At 43.0% G+C, this 11,687-nt stretch overlaps 1 protein-coding gene across 3 annotated transcripts in view; it reads left to right on the top strand.

Moving 5' to 3' along the window:
• Positions 1-8,727, top strand: part of LACC1 (laccase domain containing 1) — a 72,495-nt gene extending 63,768 nt beyond the window's left edge. For all 3 annotated transcript variants that reach the window (XM_049701223.1, XM_049701224.1, XM_049701225.1), the window contains one exon: positions 3,568-8,727. The gene's annotated coding sequence lies outside the window, so the exon portion shown is untranslated. The remainder of the gene's footprint in view (positions 1-3,567) is intronic.
• Positions 8,728-11,687: the final 2,960 nt, after the last annotated feature.

Raw genomic sequence — 11,687 nt, forward strand, 5'->3', positions numbered from 1 at the left:
AAATTGAAGCTCTACTTGGAAAAATACATTTCAAACTCCCAAAGAGGTAGATATGATTTTTTTGTTGGTTGTTTTTATTTTGTCTTCAAGATTTCTGATAAAGAGTGAAGCCCAAAGCCAAATAATCATACTAAAAATACTTTGGGCTAAGATTGACTAATGCCCGTAAAGCCCCTCTTCTAGAAACTTGTATGAGATTCTCACATGGGCAACCAAGACAGGATCTTGAAATTATAACTTCTCATGGCACAGCTGACACTCTTTGTTTCCTGGCTCCAAAGAAAAGTATAATCTTAACATGTATCCAATACCTCTTAAAATACACTCTGACTCATCTCTCAAACTCCAGGCCCTATATTCCTGCTGTAAATTTGATATTTAAATACACATTGAAGCCTCAGGGGATGTGAGCTTGGTTAGCAGGGAGCCCTATTTATAATCTGCAAAGTCCATTTGTTTTTCTTATCTTTCTTAGATTTCTGGCTCAGTCAACAAAGCTGAGCTGGAAACTTTAGTCAAGAACTCAGCAGCTTAGGCAATGTAATGAGGAAAAGAGGCCTTCAAGGAGGGAAGGTTATAGAAGGCAAGTCCGTGCGCCCCACACAAAGTGAGGCCAAACAATTACAAAACACCAGAGTTTGGAGCAGAGAAAGGTTTATTGCAGGGCCGTTTCAGGAGATGCGTGGCCCATGCCTTAAAAACCCTGAACTTCCCAAAAGCTTTCAAGCAAAGCCCTTTTATTGGAAAGGTGAGGGAGGGGCGTGGTTAGTTGTTGCACACTTCTTGGTATTAGATCCTTTGTTCTCGAGGTCAGGTCATGGTCAGGTCATGATGTTCCTGTAAACCTCCACCAAAACAGATGTTATTCTCAGTTCTGACAAGAAAGGGCAAGGTCCCAAGGCTCAACTTTAGCCCTCCAAGGTCCAGGACCTGGCCGAGAGGATGGGGTCCCTTCGCGGGCTGGTAACCCTGCCCAGGAGCGCTCGTCCAGCACCCAGTCTGGGCCCTCCCGCCAGTGTCCAGGCCCAGAAGAGGAGGCAGATCTCAGCTGGCGGCACCCTCAGGGCCAGGCCCCCAGGCCCTGCCCAGCCGACGTCACTGAGGGAGCCAGGTCCCCAGGACCCGGCCGGTCCTCAGGCTTTTCATTTAAACTGGAGAGAACCATTTGTATAGGATCAATAGGAATACACGTTGTAGCAAATCAGGTTAATTCCCAGCTCGCGACTGCTGCCCTTCTTTGACAATAGCCCCAACCGTAGAGGTGGACCTGAAGTAATGACGTGCAATGTCCCTGCAACTTAGCCCTGCCCTCCGGCCACCTCCGAGGGGTAGACAATTGATCCAAGCTGGACCAATTTTTGAGACTTGGGCAGAAAGACTGAGGCTTGTTGAAGCTGTTACCTTAATGGCAGTGTCCGCATACTGCAGCTGCTGAGGCCTCCATGGACCACGACCCACGGAGACAGACCTCGCCATTAAGTCACGGAGGTGGGGATGGGGGAGACGTTTGCTGCTGCTTCAAGGCCTGGGCCCGGCCAGTGGGCGGCTGTGGCGAGGGCTCTGGAGCTCTGCGGGACACAGCGCTGTCTGTCCCGGGGCTCCCTAGTTCACCCGAGGCCAGAGGGCCTGGAGGGCCCCGGGGAGAAGGCCACGATGCACCTCTCACCACACTCTCTGCCGCAGGGACCACTGGGAGCTGACTGTTGGCGGAGCAGAACCTCTAACCACTGTGCTCGGGATCTCGTCCTAAAGGTCTCGCGCGAATGGCTTCGCTCTGGGTCTCCCGCTGACAATCGTGCACTCGCCCTGCCCCTATTACAGGAATGGACACTTTGAGGGCCAGCAAGACCGGCCATGAAGCGTGGACAGCTGGACAGGGCAGTTAGAAGTCATTCTCTAATGCCCCCTGACTTCTCTTGCTCAGACCTCCAAAGAATACTTTGTTTTACCTGTCTAGCGCATGGGAGGGGTGGCAATAAATGAAATAATGTGGTATTGGGAGGTCGTGGTGACAGGACGAGAACGGGAGTTTCCAGAAGCTTGGCTGGGATGCCGCGATTCAGTGTTACGCTGGAGAAGGTTGTACTGGCTTAAGAGACTTGAGCGTTAAATATTCTGGTAGCTTGAAAATGGCCACGGGAATTGGTATATACTATAAATCAAAGTCCCCCCACCCAACCATCCACTGGCCCAGGATTTGGTTTACCAATACTGCAGTGTCTGATTTTAAGCGTATACTATTTTCTAGAAATGTTCTCTGGCTCCCTCTGATTGCCTGTGCCTCTTCCTTTGTGGCGTTCTGAGACCCTTATCTCCATTTATCTCCGTTATTTATGCACCTGCTTCAATTCCTGGCCGTATAGGCCATAACGTCTAGCACATAATAGATGCTTAACAAATGTCTCTTGTATCAATGGACCCATGAAATGCATATTTTCAGACTCACATTAAAACTAAGAAAAGATAGATCTTTACTAGCAGCATTTTTTTCATTCCTTTTTTTCATATAGGTAACATTTAGTGAGCTCCTATCATGTAACAATGTACCAGGTCCTGAGGATTTACCACAGAGTAAAGCATGTTTCTTTTCTTCAAGAAGCTCAGTTTTTTGAGGAAGACATATATAAATAACCACACTACACTTACATCTATGTATTGATAATAAAATAAGAACAGTCATGTTCAATTTTAAGAATGAGTGTGTTAGAGTATGAGTGTGTTTTTATAAGAAGTGTGCTAAGAATCACTTGTAACAACATGAAACTTGAAACATTATAAGTATCAATCAGTAAGGGACTGGTTAATTAAATTATGAACTGCCAGGAAAATGGAACGGTATGCAGCCACTAGAATCAGGTACAGTTATGGATGCTGGTTTGGAAAGACTCTCAAAGATGTATTTTTCAAAGGAAAGAACAGCACAGTGAAAAGTTGCATGTATATAATGACCCTTTTTTTATTACTAAAAGGATATATACATAAATATATTTGCATGTAAGAATGCTATTATATGCATGCAAAAAATTTTTTAAAGGAAATACAAGGTGGTTATCTTTAGAAGAGATTGTAGAGAGGTAGATTTTTTTTTCCTTTTTAGTTTTAATATTTACATATTTCAATTCTCTATTATAAATTTCAGTGGAGACTATGAGACTTTAGTTTTCTTCTTCGTACTTTTATATAATAAATAACTCTAAATGTTCTTTAGAAAACAGTAAGGGACACCATTAGTATGTTTAAATTTTATATAACCATTTGGTAATACTTATCAAAAATTTAGAAATGACTACCTTTCATTCCAGTGTTTTTACTGCCAGGCATGTATCCTACCAAACAAGAGCACAAAGGTAGATGTACAAGGATGTTTGGCCCATCACCTAAATGGGTGAAAATCAGGAGTGAAATACCCATGAAAAAGAGACAGGTTGAATGAATTATTACAGTGCATCTAAGCAATAGCATATCAGGTAGTGGTTAAAATAGATAAAGTCTTGAAAAAAATGCTCCTGGTTGCAAAACAGTGTATTACACCCTCATTATAACAGTGAAAATATTATATTCATATAGATAATAGAGTCACATCCAATGAGAGGATTCGGTCTTCAAGCAAATTCATCAGCTGAGAATCAACTACAATCAAACCTGCATCTACAGGCACTAGGACCACACTCAGCTGTGAGATGTTCACCCTCCACAGTCCTGGAAGCAGCTGTCCTTAGGGTCAGCGGAGTCCCAGGCTCTCTCAAGGCTCTGTGCTCCACGGAGTAGAATAAATAGCCTGAACTTCTATTTACGCTGCTTTCTCTTTGCAATGTTCTCTCTTTCTATATATTTTTATTATATGTGCATTAGTTGGTTTGGTAGGTTATAATGCAACTCCAATACATAAAGATTTATATAGAGTAAAATATCTGAAGGGCCACATGGCAAAGCATAACAGTTTACTTCTGAGAAAGAGGTGGAGATAGAAAAAGAAAAAATATTTTTTCTTTGTGCCTTTATATTGTTTGAGTGTGTATTATTTTATACATGCTAAAAAATATATTTTATACTTAGTATTTTATACTAAAAAGAAATTTTAAAAATTGATACAGCTAACAAATTTAAGGAAGTGTGGAGGGGTATGAGACGAAGGTGTGTTGGGAGATTGAATTTGATTCTGTAGATAATGAGAATCACATGGAGATTTTTAACCTCTAAGGGTGATGATATTTCAATTGATAATTTTGGAAGATAACGTATAGGATTGAAAATTATAGGTGGCACTGGTGAGAGGTAGACTGAGTTTATGAATTAGTTATCTTTTGGTTTTTATCTAAATAATGAAGATATTCCTCTACCTAGTTTTGCACTGGAAGTTCCTAGGGTACAGTATTTAAGTCCCTATGTGGCTATAAGAGTAGACAGACGGTCAGACATTCAGTCCCCAATTCTTTCATCTCTACTTTCATCCTCATCTTGTGTCCTGGCATCCATTAAGTGTTTATAGGTGTCTTGGCAAGAGGGAAATTCAGGCTCCTTCTGAGTCATATGAGTGGACCAACGGTGATGCAGGGAAGAAAGCTCCCAATAGAGGTCAGCCTTGCTGGAAATGCAGAGATGGACAATCCCTGTTCCTAGAGTGGTCAAGGGTGTCAGGGTGCAGCTTGAAAGTTGTCATTGGAGGGTGACCTGGGTTGTACTCAGTGGCACTGACTCCCAGCTAATGGCCCAGGGCTCTTTGAGTTATAGTGATTTCAGTTCCTTCCCCTGGTGACTTTCAGAGGGTGCTAATCTCCTCCAGGGCAGGTTCAAATGAAAATCCCTGTGTGAATGTTAGGTGAATGAGAGTTCAATGGGGTACCGATCATTGGATTTGAAATACTTCATGTTGGGTGAGGTGGCCCAGAAACCCTCCAGCAGAAGAAGAGGCAGGAAGGGAGGTTATGCAGCATCTGAGTATTGATTTGACTTCAGAATGTTATCTACTCTTGTTGGCAAATACTGCATGTGCTGTCCAGGAACATGGCTGTGAGGCTGGGTGAAGTCCTCTGCTTTGGCAGAGCCCTATCCTAACCCCGAAAAGCTTTTGCGGGAAGGTCACTTCCTGTCCCTTGCTCAGATCAGATAGCTTTCGTCTATAACAAGTCTGAGGCCCATGTTGATACCATTTATAGAGAATGTTTCTTTCATTATATACCTAGCCAGATCCTAAGACAGGCCTTCCGAGGAAGGATGGATCAAGACCATGTCTAGTGTCTGTCACATCATAGAAATTAAACAACTATACCCTTTTCAGTTTCTAACTCAAATCCAGTCTACTGGCCCCATTTCTTTCTACCTTTGTGGTAAACTTATTGGATTTTGTTATCCTCTTTGCCACTTACCTTGATTGGTAACACCGTAAATAGATCTTTCCAACTCATTCATTCATTCGTGTCTTCATTCATTTATGTTTTTGACAAGTACTGTGTTTGTTGAGTGCTTGTGTGGGTCAGACTGTGTGAGGCATTAGGAATATAATGAGGAACAAAGAGAGTCTCGGTCCTTACCCTCATGTTGCTTAAAGCCTAGAGCAGGACTGAAGTACTGTTATTACTGAAGAATAACAGTAAAACACAAAGCCACAACTGTGAGAAGGCAATGATGGAGTGGTACAAGGTGAGATTACATAAAAGGAGAATCATCTGGTGAGGAAAGTCAGAGAACGCTTTGCTGGGGAGGTGACTCTGCTGAGCTCTTTTTTCAGAAAAGCCTGGCTTTTGGCCAAGTTGATCAACTTCCTACCAGAAAGTGAAGCAACATTTCCAAAGTCACTCTAAAAGAATGAGAAATAAATGTCAATGGCGCTTACTTGGCCATATTCACAGAACTAAGGGCCATTCAAGTGACTCTGAAGGACACACAAAAAACCAAGAACAAAACAAAACTAAAGAAAGCAAACAGGTACCCTGCTCTATTTATTAAAATGTTGCTTAATATTGATATAATAACGCTGAAGGAAGGTGTCCCTTCCTGACACCTGAATCTGTAGGTTAAAAAGACAACCATTTTCCACTTACTTTGGACACTTTTTCCCTCTGAATGTTCTGTTCTGTCACCAGCCTATTAAAGCCCATTTCCAATCATTTTTTCAATTTTTCAAGGTCCTTTGGGATTTTGATGAGTAGGTATTTCTCTCTCCTCACAAAGAGACCTGCTTTAAGTTGTCTATGACTAGAACGGATTGAGTTATCATGCTGAAGAAACTTTGAGAGGTAAATACAAGTGTCAGCAACACACTCTGTTTTCTGGAATCGCAGGATGGAATTTCCAGCCATAAGCAAGGGTGTTAGTTAGCATTTCTGGTTGGAGAGTCTGACTAACAAGCTCTTTTCTCAGGAAACAGGAGTACCAGTCGCCTGGTTATTAGCAGTTGTAAAACCAGGCCCCACCGGTGATGTGTTACAGACCTCTCTTCAGAATTCCTCCATCTAAGAGAAGACTCATGAGTCAGAATTTTGGGAACTGCACAGGTAGCCATCTTGAAATTTCAGGGAAATTTGTCTGGCTTACAAATCATAAAAATAAATAGATGCTATATATTTTGAAAGAGACACAAGGCTGTCTAAGTATGGGGGAGATTGAAATGGATACAAACATACATATACTAACTTCCTCTTCACCAATGAGATCCTGAAAGATGACGGCTTCCAGGGCAAATGGACGAAAATGATCACAGTTAGTTTGAAGTGTTTAAGAAATTAGATGCTATACAAGTCACAATGCAGTGGACTCACAAATTAAGCAGGATTGATTGGTAGTAAAATAAAAAATTAAGCAATATATGGAAATGTTCAACTGTTAAGAAACTGACCAACGCTAACATGTAGCAGTAATTAAAATAATTCCAAAATAATAAAGCTCATTAATGTTGAAAACAGGGAGAAACAGTTCATTTAAAGTACATGTATTTTGTACTTAAACGGTGTATTTATTTTTTCACATCCATTATTCCCTGTGAGCATTATTACAATCCCTTTTTTACATGCTGATATGAGTTTATTTCTCATTTCTGATTATAAACAAAACACGTTTTTCATGAATAATTCAAAGAGATAGAAGAAGAGATATAAAGTTAAAAGCAAAATTCACAGGAAATCCCAACTGAGATCACTATTGTTAAGAATTTTGTCAACATCCTTGCAGATGCTTCTATGTATAATACAGTAGATACCCGTGTAATAATTTTGCACTTGCTACCAGGTTGATACTTTGTAGTATATACATAGTCAATAAGTATTTTCTTCCTACTCCCTGGGAAGGAAATTTTGTTCACTTAGTATTCAGATTATGGTAATTACTACTTATTATTCTCTACCTCTCCCTACCTTATTATTCAGATTATGGTAATTACTACTAAAGGAAGAGGCAAGAGGGACAGGAAGAGAAGGGGATGATCAATTTGGGAGCAAAGTTTGTGGATGAGACTGGAAAACCTGTTGAGGAGAGAGAGGCTTCAGGAAGGAGCTATAATATTACAGTGTGAAAGAGAACAGGATGAAAAAGGTGGGTTGCAAAAGATATTTTAAGATATGGTACTGTGAGTTAGCAGCTGTATGTCCTTTAATGTTTTCTGAAAGTTGAGAGCAAAGGCTGAAATTGCTTGGTAAAGCCTTTTGTTAGCTGGGCTGCTTCTGTGAAGGTCATGGTGCTGAGACTGGATCTCAGAGGGATATGGGATTTATTTGATTTATATAAAAATGGGATTTTGTCAACTACGCTGCTTTGTAATTCCTTTTCTCTCAAAAATACGTCATGGCGCTCCTTCTCAAGTCAACAAATATAAATTTCCATGATTCTCTTTAGTGGCTTCTCTGGTGGGAATACACCGTATCTTTATAAACGGGCCCATGTTGGTGGGTGTTTAGGTTGTTTCTAACGGTGATGAGCATCTTTGTGCATCTTTACATGTTTATGTGACTATCTCATTGGAATAGACTATTTATGAGATATAACATTTTACATTTTATTACATAATGCCAACAAAAAGTCACACTAATCTATACCCTCACCGAGTGTAAAGTCCCATAGCCACCCAGACTCATTCTTATCATCTTATTTTTTTGGAGAGGATTACCACAATTTGGACAATATATCTAGAGCATACATCTTTTTTTTTTTTTTTCGGTACACGGGCCTCTCACTGTTGTGGCCTCTCCCGTTGCGGAGCACAGGCTCCGGACGCGCAGGCTCAGCGGCCATGGCTCACTGGCTCAGCCGCTACGCGGCATGTGGGATCTTCCTGGACCGGGGCACGAACCCGTGCCCCCTGCATCGGCAGGTGGACTCTCAACCACTGCGCCACCAGGGAAGCCCTAGAGCACACATCTTAAGAAGCTGAAACACAGGAAGACTGAGGGACTCTCATCTAAGATGTTAGAACTGAGTAGTTCTAGTCTGGTGACCTCTCTATAGGTGTCTTGGGCCTGGAAAAGCCAAATGACAATGACGTCTGTTAGGCCACACGGAGACTAATGCCACCCAGAAGGTAAAGAAAGATAGTGAAAAGTGGTGAATGAAGCTATTTTCAGTTCAACTCATCTGTGTAACCGGGGTGCAGGCCATAGTGATGAGATGATGTGTATAAAAGTACTTTGTACATCACTAGACGTTGAGGTACCGCTTGGGAAAACAATTGCCCCCTTTGTCTGTACAGTTAGGACTGTGTGTGTTTAGCAAATTGAAAAATTATAAGCATTGTGGTTTGACCTTGCATCTCAGTGTCATTTTTATCTTCTGCAACCTGATAGCCAAATTCCCAGTAAAAGAAGCATTTGATATTACAAAAAAGTGCTGACAGGGTCATTGCCAATCTGGACCATGTTTCCTTGTGATATCCTGATGATTCAAAGCCAGAACGTCCGACGTTGTGCTGTCTTGTAGCGAATGTACTATAGATAGTATCTTTCTCTCTCAATTTGTGTCCCCGCGTTGCCTCTGACCTTGGCCTATATGGATTCTATACTTATTTATATTCATTTTGTCTCTAGAAAAGTGGGTCCAGACAGCCCTCTCTGAGTTTATTTTATCAGCTCAGGTCTTGCCTGACTCTTAAGGATTCCAGTCACCAGAGCAGCTGTGTTTAACCTCGTCTGTTAGTCCCTGCCCAACAAACCCATCCGAATTGGCAATACTTCTGAAAACACAAGCGAGACTAAATTACAAATGGAGAAAGCGTCTGGGTTAAAATAAACAGTCACCAGACAAAAGCTATCTCCTTCCATGTTCTTTTTTCTGTAGGAAAAACAAGGAACTAGATCTGATCTTATTCTTAGGTGAGATTTGTTGTTCTATTTAAAAGCACTTATCTCAGAATTTCTGAGTAGCAGTAAGAAGTGGCAGTGGGAGGGGTGGTTTGCAGTGCAGTTGTCTGCTTGTAGTAATAAAGATTCAAATCTAGTTTCTGCAGTTCTGCCTTTGGTATCTTTATTTTGAACTAGAATAGCACAGAAAAAAATGGATTGAGGACCTTGTAATTGGAGCATGTCTTATGTTTCCTAGTTACAGGGACCTTCAGGAGATTAGATTTTTCAGGATACTTAAAAGCACAGAAAAGCAAAAAAAAAAAATAAAACCTCCTACCTGGCTGGTAATTCCTGTGTGAGGACAGGACAACCTCTAAGGTTGGAAACCTAGGTGAGGGGAGAAAATCATTTCTGTTAGCAGAGGATAATAGTAATTATTTTTAACTATGTCTGCCCCTACGAGATAGTCTCACCATCCCAGAGACATGGTCAATGGGAAGTGGTCTCATTCAGTATGATGAATTGCATTCTGCTTTAATTCTGGGGACCCTCAGATAAGTACACACTGGCCTGCTTATCTTCAAAAGTTGCCCGTGCAATCTGCAAGTTAAGAGAAGAGGGCTGGGGAGACCTTCAAGATGGCGGAGGAGTAAGACGTGGAGATCACCTTCCTCCCAACAAATACATCAGAAATACATCTACATATGGAACAACTCCTACAGAACACCTACTGAACGCTGGTAGAAGACCTCAGCCTTCCCAAAAGGCAGGAAACTGCCCACATACCTGGGTAGGGCAAAAGAAAAAAGAATAAACAGAGACAGAATAATAGGGATGGGACCTGCACCAGTGGGAGGGAGCTGTGAAGAGGCAAAAGTTTCCACACATTAGGAAGGCCCTTCACTGGTGGAGACGGGGGTCGGGGTGGGGTGCACCGGGGAAGCTTCGGAGCCACGGAGGAGAGCGCAGCAACAGGTGTGTGGAGGGCAAGGCAGAGAGATTCCCGCACAGAGGATCGGTGCCGACCGGCACTCACCAGTCCGAGAGGCTTGTCTGCTCACCTGCCGGGACGGGCAGGGCTGGGAGCTGAGGCTCGGGCTTCGGAGGTCGGATCCCAGGGAGAGGACTGGGTTTGGCGGCGTGAACACAGCCTGAAGGGGGCTAGTGCGCCACAGCTAGCCGGGAGGGAGTCCAGGAAAAACTCTGGAGCTGCCTAAGAGGCAAGAGACCATTGTTTCATGGTGCGTGAGGAGAGGGGATGCAGAGCACCGCCTAAACAAGCTCCAGAGACAGGCGTGAGCCACGGCTATCAGCACGGACCCCAGAGACGGGCATGGGATGCTAAGGCTGCTGCTACAGTCACCAAGAAGCCTGTGTGCGAGCACAGGTAACTCTCCACACCTCCCCTCCCAGGAGCCTGTGCAGCCCGCCACTGCCAGGGCCCTGTGATCCAGGGACAACTTCCCCGGGAGAACGCACGGCGCGCCTCAGGCTGGTGCAAAGTCACGCTGGCCTCTGCCACCGCAGGCTCGCCCCCCATCCGTACCCCTCCCTCCCCAACGGCCTGAGTGAGCCAGAGCCCCTGAATCAGCTGCTCCTTTAACCCCGTCCTGTCTGAGCGAAGAACAGACGCTCTCAGGCGACCTACACGTAGAGGCGGGGCCAATCCAAAGCTGAACCCCATGAGCTGTGCAAACAAAGAAGAGAAAGGGAAATCTCTCCCAGCAGCCTCAGAAGCAGTGGATTAAAGCTCCACAATCAACTTGATGTACCCTGCATCTGTGGAATACCTGAATAGACAGTGAGTCATCCCAAAATTGAAGTGGTGGACTTTGGGAGCAACGATATATGTATTTTTTTCCTTTTGCTCTTTTGTGAGTGTGTATGTGTGCACTTCTTTGTGTGATTTTCTCCGTATAGCTTTGGTTTTACCATTTGTCCTAGGGTTCTGCCTGTCCATGTTTTTTTGTTGCTGTTGTTGTTGCTTTTTATTTTTTCTTTTATTTTTCTTTATTTTTTTAGTATAGTTTTTAGTGCTTGTTATCATTGGTGGATATGTTTTTTGGTTTGGTTCTCCTTTCTTTTTTTTTTTTTTTTTTTTGCTGTACGCAGGCCTCTCACTGCTGTGGCCTCTCCCGTTGTGGAGCACAGGCTCCGGACGTGCAGGCTCAGCGGCCATGGCCCACGGGCCCAGCCGCTCCGCAGCATGTGGGATCCTCCCAGACCGGGGCACGAACCCGTGTACCCTGCATCAGCAGGCGGACTCCCAACCACTGCGCCACCAGGGAAGCCCCTCCTTTCTTTTTTTCTTATTGTTTTACCTTTTTTATTATTTTTAATTTCTTTTATTTTTAATAATTATTTTTTACTTTAATAACGTTATTTTATTTTATTTATTTATTTCCTTTTTTTTCCCTTTTC

This window comes from Orcinus orca, chromosome 18, assembly GCF_937001465.1.
Source record: "Orcinus orca chromosome 18, mOrcOrc1.1, whole genome shotgun sequence".
Lineage (NCBI taxonomy): Eukaryota > Metazoa > Chordata > Mammalia > Artiodactyla > Delphinidae > Orcinus > Orcinus orca.